The following is a 14,840-nucleotide window of genomic DNA, read 5'->3' as shown; positions in this document are numbered from 1 at the left end:
TACAGATGGCCCTTCTTTTCACTACATTTGTATCTTTGGGTCAAATACCCAATAGTGCAATTGCACAGTCATAGGGAAGCTCTATTTTTAATTTCTTAAGGAATCTCCACACTGTTCTCCAAAGTGGCTGCACCAACTTGCATTCCCACCAACAGTGTAAGAGGGTTCCCCTTTCTCCACATCCTCTCCAACACATGTTGTTTATTGTCTTGTTAATTTTTGCCATTCTAACTGGTATAAGGTGGTATCTCAATGTAGTTTTGTTTTGAATCTCCCTGATGGCTAATGATGATGAACATTTTTTCATGTATCTGTTAGCCATCTGTATGTCTTCTCCGGAGAAGTGTCTGTTCATGTCTTCTGCCCATTTTTTGACATGGTTATCTGTTTTGTTCGTGTTGAGTCTGAGGAATTCTTTATAGATCTTGGATATCAGCCCTTTGTCTGTAGCGTCATTTGCAAATATCTTCTCCCATTCTGGGGGTTGCCTCTTTGTTTTGTTGACTGTTTCCTTTGTTGTGCAGAAGCTTTTGATCTTGGTGAAATCCCAAAAGTTCATTTTTGCTTTTGTTTCCTTTGCCTTTGGAGACATGTCTTGAAAGAAGCGGTTACTGCCTATGTTCTTTAGGATTTTGATAGATTACAGTCTCACATTGAGGTCTTTTATCCATTTAGAGTTTATCTTTGTGTATGGTGTAAGAGAATGGTCGAGTTTCATTCTTCTACACATAGCTTCCCAATTTTTCCAGCACCATTTATTGAAGAGACTGTCTTTTTTCCACTGTATATTTTTTCCTGCTTTGTCGAAGATTAGTTGACCATAGAGTTGCAGGTCCATAAGTGGGCTTTCTTCCCCCCTTATGGGCTGTATCCCATAGGTTTTGAACCAATGTTTCTTCATTCTTATTGGTTTCCATGAATTGTTTAAGTTCTTCTTTGGTTTCCTGGTTGATCCAAACATTCTTTTTTTTTTTTTTTTAAATGTTTTATTTATTTATTTGACAGAGAGAGAGAGTGATCACAAGTAGGCAGAAGGGCAGGCAGAGAGAGAGGGGTAAGCAGGCTCCCTGCTTAGCAGAGATCCCGATGTAGGACTCGATCCCAGGACCCTGAGATCATGACCTGAGCTGAAGGCAGCGGCTTAACCCACTGAGCCACCCAGGCGCCCCTGATCCAAACATTCTTAAACAGGGTTGTCTTTAGCTTCCAATTGTTTGAATTCCTTCCAAACTTTTTCTTATGGTTGAGTTCCAGTTTCAAAGCATTGTGGTCTGAGGATATGCAAGGAATAATCTCAGTCTTTTGCTATTGGTTGAGCCCTGATTTGTGACCCAATATGTGGTCTGTTCTGGAGAAAGTTCTATGTGCACTCAAGAAGAATGAGTATTCTGTTGTTTTAGGGTGGAATGTTCTGTATATATCTATGAGGTCCATCTTATCCAATGTGTCATTCAATGCTCTTGTTTCTTTATTGATTTTCTGCTTGGATGACCTGTATGTTACTGAGAGTGGCATGTTAAGATCAGCTACTATTAATGTATTCATATCAATAATGTATTCATATCAATATCAATATTCATATAAAATTTATTTTGATTAACAGTTGTCTTATGTAGCTGGCTGCTCCCATATTGGGGGCATAAATATTTACAATTGTTAGATCTTCTTGGTGGATAGACCCTTTAAGAATGATGTAGTGACCTTCTTTATCTGTGACTATAGTCTTTAGTTTATTTTTTTATTTTTATTTTTTTATAGTCTTTAGTTTAAAATCTAGTTTTTCTGATATGAGAATTGCTACCCCAGCTTTCTTTTGAGGCCATTGGCATGAAAGATGTTTCTCCATTGTTTTTCAGTCAGTCTTGCTTGGGTTGAGTCCTCCCGCTCCCCATCAAGGGGCTGGGTCTGTGGAAACTGTTTTTTCAGGCTTTTGTTCTCTGGAGGTTTTTGTTCTTTGGCCGCTTTTTGCGGCTTTTTGGAGGTTTAGTGGAAAGCAAACTGCACCCAGACCTCCCTCTGCTCCCCTCTGGGTGGTCCAGAACAAATAGACCACGCCCCCTGCAAACTTTACTGAGCTATACAACCTCCCACAGGCAGTACATGTCCCCAGCCATTGTCTCAGGGGTTGCCCAAAGTGCCTGCTTGTCTCTACCAAGGCTCCCTTGGTCCAGGGAGCCTGCTTCCAGTGGCCGCCTTTGCTGGGACTGCTGTCTGGGGTCCAGACCACCTGAGAGATCACAACCACAGATAGTGCACTGAGATTTTCAAGCCTGGGCTACGAGTGTTCAGACTTCTTGGCCAGTTCTAGAGACCACTGGCTAGCACCTTCATGGAGCTCTCTCAGGCATAGGTGGGGAGCGCAGTTCAGTCCCAGATCATGCAGTGCATGTGCAGTGTGCAAAAGGCTGTGGCTCTAGAGAGTGCCGGCCGGCATCCACCCAGACTCCCTCAGAAGCTCCACTGGGAGTGTGCCTAGTCCAGCGCCAGTGCAAGTAGTGGAAAGCCGGGGGCTCAGGGATGATGGCCTGGAGGCTTCGCCGCACTCTCTCTGGCATGGATGGTCATGGGCGGTGGCCGTCCTGGGTCCGTGGGCTTAGGCCCATGCCCATGACCACCTTGTTCCACCAGTTGCCCCTTAAAATCTTTTGCTCTTTTTGAGTGTTTTTAACCAGACTCTAATCAAGGGGCTGGGTCCGTTCCACAGACCCAGCCCCTTGATGAGGAGCGGGAGGACTCAACCCAAGCAAGACTAACTGAAAAACAATGGAGAAATATCTTTCATGCCAATGGGCCTCAAAAGAAAGCTGGGGTAGCAATTCTCATATCAGAAAAACTAGATTTTAAACTAAAGACTATAGTCACAAATAAAGAAGGTCACTACATCATTCTTAAAGGGTCTATCCACCAAGAAGATCTAACAATTGTAAATATTTATGCCCCCAATATGGGAGCAGCCAACCACATAAGACAACTGTTAATCAAAGTAAAGAATCATATTGATATGAATACATTAATAGTAGCAGATCTTAACATGCCACTCTCAAGTTAATGGTGGTTCCTAATCACAGGGCACTTTCGTATTGGAGTATTACTATCCAGTGAGTCACTTCTCGTGTCTCCCTCCCCCTTCTGTTTATCCTCTGATATCAGTCCAATTGTTCCCAGTATGCTTTCTTCACTGGAGTCTTCTGCCCCCATAGAGATCCAGAAGTGTATAATCCTACATCTCAGGCTGATATCATGGGTGTTCAGAGTGTTCTGGTAGATAATTAGCTCACTTTAGGGGACCAGTTGAAATAGGGCCTCTGACTTCTCCGCCATCTTGCCCCAAGAGGTCAATCCAGATCTTATTAAGCAAGTCATGAAAATTATGCAACAATGGAACTTGATTAAGGCAAGATTGGAGTTAAAATGAAGATAAATTAACTGGCTGTTGTAATTCTAATAAATGGTAGAATTACACCTAGGAAGTTTAGAAAGAGGACTGAAGTGAGAATCAGAGGTTGTATAATGGAAGAATCAAATGAAGGAGGGACAGAGTGAGAGACACCAATATTATTATAATGATTAATTTGTTTTTACAAATACAAAATAATAGAAGTGAACAAATATTTTTCTTGTATATGTATGATTAATACCTGAATCCATGGGTACAAGATTATGAATTAAAAGTACAGGGGCGGGGCGCCTGGGTGGCTCAGTGGGTTAAGCCGCTGCCTTCGGCTCAGGTCATGATCCCAGGTCCTGGGTTCGAGCCCCACATCGGGCTTACTGCTCAGCAGGGAGCCTGCTTCCTCCTCTCTCTCTGCCTGCCTCTCTGCTTACTTGTGATTTCTCTCTGTCAAATAAATAAATAAAATCTTTAAAAAAAAAAAAAAGTACACGGGCACCTAGGTGACTCAGTTGGCTGAGTGTCCCTTGATTTTGACTCAGGTTATGATCTGAGGGTCCTGAGTTTAAGCTGTACATAGGGTTCCATGCTGTGTTTGAAGACTGCTTAAGATTCCCTCTTCCTCTTCCCCTGCCTTCCTCTCCCTCAACTTTAAAAATATAAATAAAATAAAATTTAAAAAAAATTGAAAATAAAAGTACAGTATTCTTCTGGGGCACCTGTCTGGCTCAGTCAGAAGATTCAACTGCTCATCTTGAGGTCATGAGTTCGAGTCCCACATTGGGTGTAGAGATCACTAAAAAACAAAGTAAATAAACTTTTTTTTTTTAAGATTTTTATTTATTTATTTATTTGACAGACAGATCACAAGTAGGCAGAGAGGCAGGCAGAGAGAAAGGAAGGGAAGCAGGCTCCCCGCTGAGCAGAGAGCCCGATGTGGGGCTCGATTCCAGGACCCTGGGATCATGACCTGAGCCGAAGGCAGCGGCTTTAACCCACTGAGCCACCCAGGCGCCCCAACTTTTTAAAAAAGTACAATACATTTCTTTTTTTTTAAAGAACTGACTTCATTTTAGCATAATATTTTCCAGATTTATTTATGTTGCAGTATGAATCAGTACTTCATTTTTTTTTGTTTTGTTTCAAGTTTTTATTTAAATTCTAGTTAATTTACATATAGTGTAATTTGGTTTCAGGAGTAGAATTTAGTGATTTATCACTTATATATAACACACAGTGCTCATCACAATAGTTACTCTCCTTAATACCCCGCACCCATTTAGCCCATCACCTGTCCATCTCCCCCCAGCACCTCTCAATTCATTCTCTAAAGTTAAGAGTCCCTTATGATTTTCCCTTTCTTTATTGTTCTCCTTTCCCCTATGCTCATCTATTTTGTTTCTTAAATTTCACATATGAGTGAAATCATATGGTATTTGTCCTTCTCTGACAAGTTTCTTTGACATGTTTCATGTAGCATAATACACTCTAGCTTCATCCATGTCCTTATATATGGAACAACTTCATTCTTTTGGATGGTTGAGTAATATTCCCTTGTATATATAGGTACTATATATACATCTTCTTTATCCATTCATCAGTTGATGGACATTTGGGCTCTTTCCATAATGGCTATTGTTGATAACGCCCTATATGAGTGGGGTGCATGTGCCCCTTCGAATCAGTATATTTTTATCCTTTGGATATTTAAATACCTAATAGTGCAATCGGTGGCTCATAAGGTAGTTCTATTTTTAACATTTTGAGAAACCTCCATACTATAATAAGCTCTAAACATTCCCACTAGGTGTGTACTTTTTATCTTTTCTGGATTGTTAATATAAAACACTGGTGTAAATGTTTAATGGCTTTTTAAATAGGGCATATGTTCTGAATCAATGTGAAATTATTAGTCTAAACAAATGACACTTAGGAATTTAAAGCATTTGAACCTATTAGTTTGTCTTAGTTATTTCCATTTCTTTCAATATAATATGTCTGTGCCCATTCATTATTACTAGCAAGATCTACAAAGCTCTGGAGTCACTGCTTCCAGCATACATTTAATAGGGGTTTATGGGAAATACGAAATAACTATATAATGAGTAATTGTTTTTCACCTTGCAGAAAAGCAAATTGGAACTCTTTTACCATAGTATTTTTAAAACATTCTTCCTAGACTAATAAATAAGTGAAGTAATATGTAAACACTGAGGTGTTAAACAAAGACATCCTGTATATGTGGTCAAACAATAACATCAAATTGATGTCTTTATTTGTGTGAAATATGTAAAGCTCTATCCCTCTAGGCTTGTTATACTTCATTCCATGTTGATAAGAGAATAGAGTTATTGTCTATGTACTGATACAGAAATAGTTTCAAGATATTTGTATTATGTGAAAAAATTGGCATATAAGAAGATCTACAGTTTCTAGTTATGTGTAAGAAAGGTCAACATGTAGAATAAATAACATAAATTTTGCTTTTATCTGCAAAAAACACTGAAAGTATCCATAAGAAAATAATAGAAGTGGTTGTTCGTAGAGTGTAAAAGAGGTTAAGATTTAGATTTATCTTCTCAATGTGTCCTCCTAATTAAGCAGTTTTACTAAATAAACACTTTTAGTTTTAGATCTTGCTGTAAATTGCAAATCTCCAATTATTTCTTCTTTGGATTTACTTACCTAATGAATCATTAAAAGTAGTAACTTTGAGTAATTTTGTTAAATTTTTATTAACCTTCTTAAACATAATATCATGCAAAGTCACATTTCCCAAAAATGAAAGGACAGAGTCATATGTTAACAGAAAAAGTAAGAACTATAAAACAGTGCTTGCATAATTTTCCAAAAGTCATAATTATGACACAGAATATAAAAACAACTCCTATCCAATAATTAAATTCAATAAATGATGCCAGATAATGCATGTATATGTTTAAGGCTGTAATGTACAGAGTATTCTTTATCTATGGACTGACTAGGTGAGAAGCCAGCTGTGGTTTTCAAATTCCTGACTGTCTTGGGAGAAGTGCCAGTCCATGAGGAAGTGTCCACCGAAGCTAGAGAAACAAGGATGACGATATACAGAATGTGTTTTAAAAAGTTATATGTTCATGATCTGAAAAGTTGCAACACTGCACACATAAAACAAAAGAGATTTTCTTTTCGGAGTGAATTAGAACTTTCTCTCTAGCAACACTAGAGCAATTCTGCATTTAAAACAAGAATTCTGTATGATTACACGAAGAATGGAATGCTTTCGTTCAAACAAATAATTATTTAATCACAGAATCACAGAAAAATGAAGCAATTGCCAAAAGCATAGAAGAAGGAAGGAAGGAAGGTAGGCAGGTTAAAGAGATTACTCTCTCCTTTTTTCCCCCAAAGAATTTAAATGAATTATAAGTAGGAATTCTGATTTATTAACAGAAGGGTGCTTTATTTAGTTTATTGTTTATTATTATCATCTTGTCGTGGGTACTGGGAAATACACTGTTGTCAATATTAAAAATAGTTGGTTCAAAGGATCATGGATGGAATTTGAAGAGAGGAGAGGTCTTACTGAGTTTGATGTCAAAGGCATAGTGACCTCCTCTGCCAGCTGTCTGGCCCTCCTCTAGAGAAAGACCACTTCACTTAAGACATCAGCTCATGTCTCAAGCTGTCCAGTTGGGATGTGAGCAGACTGACAGAAGGTTACCTTGGAATTCTCCAGCTAGGAGGAAGGGCAGACTGTTGAAGCTACTACATGTGACCCCAAAGCTTCTGATCTTCCAGTTGATTTTATTGCCTCATTTTGTATAAACTATATGAATTTTATTAACATGGCTTCACTGAATTCAGATGTTCAGGTTCACAGTTTCACTCTAAGTGGGATAAAACCAGCAGTAAAAAATGTGAAGGAAGTATGTTACAACATGGATAAAATTACTGCATCATGACTTTTTCACTTATATAAACCTGTTTCTATTAACACAACATTGACAATTACATTACTGTTAGCCACTGAAGATGTACAACATATTTTGTGTGGATTCCCATAGCTATATATTGTGACAATAATTTACCAGTGTAATAAGTCAATATATTATATATGCATATATGTCTATGTGTATGTGATATATATATGTATATATACATATATATACTATTTTATTTATTGTTATACTTAATTCTTTTTCTCAATATAGTGTCCAAATAAAAGAATATTGTCTTGAGGCCAAGCCCCAAGAATATAGCTTTATTTGGTACAGCTAGCTAATTCAGGAGCTAAATTTTTCTGTCTAGAATAGGCATGCTGTGTATGTAAAAACAAAACAAAACAAACAAAAAACCCTACAAAATGTTTCCTTAGCCAGAATTCTTCCTTTTCAGTTACACCCTCTATTAATTTGATGAAATCAGGAATTTCAAATAAGTTGTTTTAAAAATGTTGTAAGTTTTGTCACACTAATTTTATAGAAATTTTGTCTGCCTCATATATTATGATCATGAATAATGTTCCAAAACATGCTCTGTGACATCAACTACACTGTTGTGAAGGGATATTGGAGGGGAAAATTTAATTAAATATTTGGTGTGCATTGTTATTCTTTATTTTTTTTCACTCTCTTTTCTGAGCAGTGCATTCCTTTTCTCCTGATTTCTGCTGATTTTTTTTTCAAACATTCTCATTTATTTTTTATCTTATTATTTTCTTTTTGTTCTTTTCTTTTCTTTTTTTAAGCTCTTGCTGTGTTTTGATGTATGCTGAAGATCCAGTGACTATTTCCCTGGGAATTTGAAGGCCACTGAGAGGTTATGATTAACAGTCTATAGGAGAATAATCTACCATTTGTATTACTCACACTAGTTTGGAAAGAGATCATGACTCAGGAAGTTCCTTTGGGAGGTAACACTTCCCCCGCCAGCTCCCTTTTCTGCGTAGCCTATGATGTAGAGTGGATAGCTTTACTGTTACTTCTTCCCCATTAGAATGACTTAAGTAACCTTTCTCAAGAAGGGGCCTAGCCTCCTCCGGTGACGAAGAGAGCAGTGACTTTTTCCATTAGTCTCTGTGAAATACTTATTAACACTTGGAGGCAGTCCCCTTTGTTTCAGTAAGCAAAAGGTTTTACAGAACTGATTTGATAAAAAGGATCACCAGATTCATGAAGTTTCTTCCTCTGAGATGGTCTCACGTGCTTATGTGCACGGCTCAACTATTTTATATTTTATCATTGTAAAAATGCTACTCCTAAACAACTTCAGATTCTTTATGAAGGATTTTTGCAGGGATTAAAAAGTCTTAGACTTCAAAATACTTTAAGAGTACCATCAGAGTAATATTTCACTATATTCGAAACCTGTTTTACAAATGAGATCCTAGAGAAGAAGAAAATTCTCAAACTAAAGGGTAGATAATAGATTGATATGACAGGATCTGAATCCAAGTAATTTTTTCACACAGCATAATTTTCTGAAATATTTGTGATCTTTTGTAGACCATGCATATCATGTATTAGTTGAATTATTCAGTTGTTTATTTCTTCAACAAATATTTGAGAATTTATTGCTTGTCAATCCCCATGTGCCTGCTATGGAAGAAAAATGACAAAAGCCTTGTGCTCTGTGTTCTGTAGTTTATACTCATGGGGCTAAAATAGATACACGTCTACGTATGGCATATTTTTCTTAGACATCTTGTTCATTAACTTAAACATGAACCTTGTGCCAAGCACTAGACTGGTTCCTGTGAACAAATGAATAAGCAAGCTTCAGTCCAAATAAGAAAAACAAATCTAAAAAAGAAGTGATTTTATGCAACAAAATACAATGGTTCCCAGATGAGAACATAATTAATTCTGTTCAGTTGTTCCTTTAGCCATTTAAAGAAAATATAAACCTGACAGACCAAAATAAAGAATGTAATGGTAAATGTAGCATACGAGAAAGCAAACTGACCCAAGGACAAGAGACTGAAGTATCTTTGCATACCAGCTGTGCGAACTGCCTTTCTAGTGGTTTCACTACTTCTATTTCATGCATAATAGCGTAAGAGCCCATAGGGAGACACATCCAACTTTGATATCAGGTTAGGTTTGTCATTGATCAAGCTCACTAGAAATCCACTATATGAATATTACTATACTTTAGTTTGTAGTAGAAAAGCCTAATTAAGATGAACATTATTCTGAGTGTGTATGGAAGATGGAGCTAAATGCCATTCTTGATGATGTGGGGACTCAACTACTAGTAATGCTAACAGGTCAAAAACAGAATCAAATTGAGTCCGTGTATATGTTTGCTTAGTGTATATTAACTTTGGAATGTATGGTGTAGAATTTTATCAGGAATGTATGTAAAAATTGGTATTTGGTATATCCAAAATAGGAGAAAAACGAAAAAGTAACAACTTAAATACGTTCAATTTAAAATTAGTGAGGACATCACTCAGCTGAACGTTGGGGAGGGTATATGCTATAGTGAGTGCTGTGAATTGTGTAAGACTGATGAGTCACAGACCTGTATCCCTGAAACAAATAATACATTATATGTCAATAAAAAATAAAGTTAGGGAGGACAACTAATTTTTAACCACTGTGCTACATCATTTTTTAAATAATTGATGAAGTTTTATGGAATTCTAATGACAAATCAGGAAATGAATGACATGGAAAATACTCTGACTATTTTTAGGCCTTTTCTAGAAATGGATGTAAGACTGAAATTTGTTCAGAAATATTTGAATAAGAAAAAAAAAGAGCATATGATATTGTTTATACACGTATGCAAAATTGCATGATTATTTTGCCCGTCAAGTCTTTATTATGCCTTTCTCTATGGACTTGGATTTTAATGTGTGGAGAAGTAGTGGTAGTATCTTTATTATGGGAACTAAACTAAAGGCGGTTTAAATATTTGATCAGTTGGCCAGTGGGTATCCTAACAACAATCTCTACTCACAATTGGACTTTGTCCAGATGTCACTGGAGCTCTGGTCAGCCAGATCTAATTGGATTTTCTACATAAATCAATTATCAGAGCTTGTTAAGACTGTCAATAGCAGTTCTCCAGCTTACTCTCTTTATCCTGCTCTCGCATTTATGGCCTGTTAAGCTTGTGCTCAAGCAGAGCTGACTGACAGATTCTGATTGTACAGGAGAGATTCACTCCCCCAGTCTGCAAAAAAGCAGGAATGTTCTACCACCTGCAATCAAAATAGTTTAGGTTTTTTTTTTTCCCCCCAAGTTTTTCCTCAAAAGAAGATTTCTGCCACAGTTTCTAGTCATTGCCCCCAAAAATCAAGTGCTTCTGCATGAGCTGAGATGGTTCTGAGTTTTGGAGCTTTTGGGCTCTACCACTAACCAGCTGGTTTTCTGAGTTGCTCACCACAGTTTGGGTTTGTCATCTGTAAAATAAGAATTCCTCAGGCCTGCCTTTCAGGATGTTATATTATATAATTTAAAAATATGTAGTGCCCAACACTCTATCTTATTTTGAAAAACTAATTTCATTTTTATCCCTCTTCAAAGTCTCCACCTGTATGTATATTTATATACATATAAATGTATATTCTCCATCTCAAGGAGAGGGGGGTGGTATATAATATCATTAGCAGAGCAAAGAGGCACACTATTTGCATAATACAGGCACTGTGTTTTAGCCAGCAAGTTTTCTGATGAAAACCCAGAGCTTCTCCCTATTTTTGGATAGGTGTTTTATTCTCTAATTTCTAAAAGCTTGTCTGAAAAGTGTATTCTTTATTAAAAATCAGTTTTAATAGCAAGGAAATAGCAGGGAAACAATACTTTTTTTTTTTCTTTTTCCCTGCTTGGACCTTCACTATTTGTTGGATGAGTTTAACATGATTGGATGTCTATGAAAAGAATTAAATATATTTACTAGTGGTTGGAATATATCAGAGCTTTATTTTTTTTTTTAAAGATTTTTATTTATTTATTTGACAGAGAGAGATCACAAGCAGACGGAGAGGCAGGCAGAGAGAGAGAGAGAGGGAAGCAGGCTCCCTGCTGAGCAGAGAGCCCGATGCGGGACTCGATCCCAGGACCCTGAGATCATGACCTGAGCTGAAGGCAGCAGCCTTAACCCACTGAGCCACCCAGGCGCCCATATCAGAGCTTTATAATCTAACTTTTAAAAATCTCACCATTTGTCTGAAAAAGACTATTCTAAAGCTGACTTTTTGTTGTTCAGTAGAAGAATAATGAAAAAAGTCAATGAAAAGTAAAGTTAACACTGGAACAAAAACTATATTGTTAAAATTTTAATATATAATAAGTAGTCATTCTGCCACTCTAGTTTAACTTCTGGCTGTAAAACTAACAAAAAGGTGTAACAAAGTAAAAAATAGTAAGATTACTATTGTCAAATCTGAAATCATGTCAAGTACTGTGTAAAAACTTGTCACACAAAGATTTTTCATTGAAAATGTATGACTTCAAAATTACTACTGACACCGATAGAAGTTATATAATCATTAGAAAGAGAATAGATGCTGTCTTATTTGTATGATTCATTATGATTCCCAGTTTTGGCAAATACAGCTATAGTAGATATCAAGGTGCTATTAAACCAACAGTCAGAATTCATTCTGAAATGTATGTCACATTTACATCTGAAACATTTCTGTATTCAGAGACTTGGATTCTCTTCCTTGAAAATATATTACTACCTCAGGTTAAAGTGTACTTTAATACAATACAGTATGCTTGCTTGGACTTTTTTTTTTTTTAAAGATTTTATTTATTTATTTGACAGAGAGAGATCACAAGTAGACAGAGAGGCAGGCAGAGAGAGAGAGAGAGGGAAGCGGGCTCCCCGCCGAGCAGAGAGCCCGATGCGGGGCTCGATCCCAGGACCCTGAGATCATGACCTGAGCCAAAGGCAGCGGCTTAACCCACTGAGCCACCCAGGTGCCCCGCTTGCTTGGACTTTTAATGGTTATTTGGATTCAGGACCCCAGAATTTATACCTGATCCAGGTTAAAATATCCAAATACCTGAATACTTTATGATTTAGAGAGGCAGGATGGTGGTTTGGTTTCCTATCTAAATGACCTGAAAATAACTATTAGTCTTTTTAAGCCTCTGGATTTTCATCAGTAAAATGGATGATATAATCTTGCAATCTGTTGTGAAAATGTACATAAAATGTCTAGAATCATGACTGGCACTTAGCAGTTGATAAATAAATTTGCCATGTAGTTCTCACACCACCAATAGATGGGGGAAAATTGTAAGTAGGATTAATTCCACAAGTCTTCTTTTCAACTTTTGCATTAAAGATTTCTAGTTCCCTAATTTTATCCCCAGCCATTTCAATCCTCATCTTTAACTAATGTGTTATTTAATTTAGTTGCTTTGGCAATTATCCTTTGCCTAGAACATTTACATTTTCTTAGCAACTATACTTTCTAAAGGATGAAATTGATGTATGAAATTTATAATATGTCTTTCAATATTGATTATACTAATTTTAATTTTTAAATATTTCCTCTGTAAAGCTATTAGGAAGATTTCTTCTGTTTTGATGCCACTCTTTTTTTTATTAATTATTTTTATAAACATATAATGTATTATTTGCCCCAGGGGTACAGGTCTGTGAATCATAGGGCTTACACACTTCACAGCACTTACCATAGCACATACCTTCCCCAATATACATAACCCAACCACACTCTCCATACCACCCCCCCCAAGCAACTCTCAGTTTGATTTGTGAAATTAAGAGTCTCTTATGGTTTGTCTCCCTCCCAATCCCATCTTGTTTCATTTTTTCCCTCCCTATCCCCCAAACTCCCCTGCCCTGCCTCTCTAATTCTTCATATCAGGGAGATTAAATGATAATTATCTTTCTCTGGCTTACTTATTTCACTCAGCATAATACCCTCTAGTTCCATCCCTGTTGTTGCAAATGGCAAGATTTCATTTCTTTTGATGGCTGCATAGTATTCCATTGTGTGTGTATGTATATATATATATATATATATATATATATACACACCACCTCTTCTATTCATCTGTTGATGGACATCTAGGTTCTTTCATAGTTTGGCTATTATAGACATTGCTGCTATAAACATTGGGGCACATGTGTCCTTCAGATCTCTACATTTGTATCTTTAGGGGAAATACCCAGTAGTGTGATTACTGGGTTGTAGGGTAGCTCTATTTTCAACTCTTTGAGGGACCTCCATGCTGTTCTCCAGAGTGGCTGCACCAGCTTGCATTCCCACCAAGAGCGTAGGAGGGTTCCCCTATCTCCGCATCCTTGCTAACATCTGTCATTTCCTGACCTGTTAATTTTAGCCATTCTGACTGGTGTTAGGTGGTATCTTATTGTGGTTTTGTTTTGTATTTCCCTGATGCCGAGTAATGTGAAGCACTTTTTCATGTGTCTGTTGACCATCTGGATATAGTCTTTGCAGAAATGTGTGTTCATGTCCTCTGCCCATTTCTTGATTGGATTATTTGTTCTTTGGATGTTGAATTTGATAAGTTCTTACAGATTTTGGATACTAGCCCTTTATCTGATATGTCATTTGCGAATATCTTCTCTCATTCTGTCAGTTGTCTTTTGGTTTTGTTGATGGTTTCCTTTGCTGTGCAAAAGGTTTTGATCTTGATGAAGTCCCAATACCTCATTTTTACCCTTGCTTCCCTTGCCTTTGGCGATGCTTCTAGGAAGAAATTACTGTGGCTGAGCTCAGAGAGGTTGCTTCCTGTGTTCTCCTCAAGGATTTTGACAGATTCCTGTCACACATTTTGGTCTTTCATCCATTTTGAGTCTATTTTTGTGTGTGGTCAAATTTTCCCAACACCATTTGTTGAAGAGGCTGTCTTTTTTCCATTGGACATTCTTTCCTGCTTTGTCGAGGATTAGCTGACCATAGAGTTGAGGGTCTATTTCTGAACTCCCTATTCTGCTCCATTGATCTATGTGTCTGTTTTTGTGTCAGTACCGTACTGTCGTGATGATTACAGCTTTGTAATAGAGCTTGAAGTCTGGAATGGTGATGCCACCAACTTTGGCTTTCTTTTCAAGCTTCCTCTGGCTATTCGGGGTCTTTTCTGGTTCCATATAAATTTTAGGATTATTTGTTCAATTTCTTTGAAAAAAAATTGATGGTACTTTGATAGGGATTGCATTAAATGTGTAGATTACTTTAGGTAGCATAGACATTTTTGTTCTTCCAGTCCATGAGCATGGAACATTTTTCCATTTCTTTGTGTCTTCCTCAATTTTTTCATGAGTAGTTTATAGTTTTCTGAGTACAGATTCTTTGGCTCTTTAGTTAGGCTTATTCCTAGGTATATTATAGTTTTGGGTGCAATCGTAAATGGGATTGACTCCTTAATTTCTCTTTCTTCTGTCTTGCTGTTGGTGTGTAGAAATGCAACTGATTTCTGTGCATTGATTTTTATATCCTGACACTTTTTGAATT

Source organism: Lutra lutra, chromosome 5 (genome assembly GCF_902655055.1).
Source record: "Lutra lutra chromosome 5, mLutLut1.2, whole genome shotgun sequence".
NCBI classification, from domain to species: domain Eukaryota; kingdom Metazoa; phylum Chordata; class Mammalia; order Carnivora; family Mustelidae; genus Lutra; species Lutra lutra.
This window is presented reverse-complemented; position numbering follows the sequence as displayed.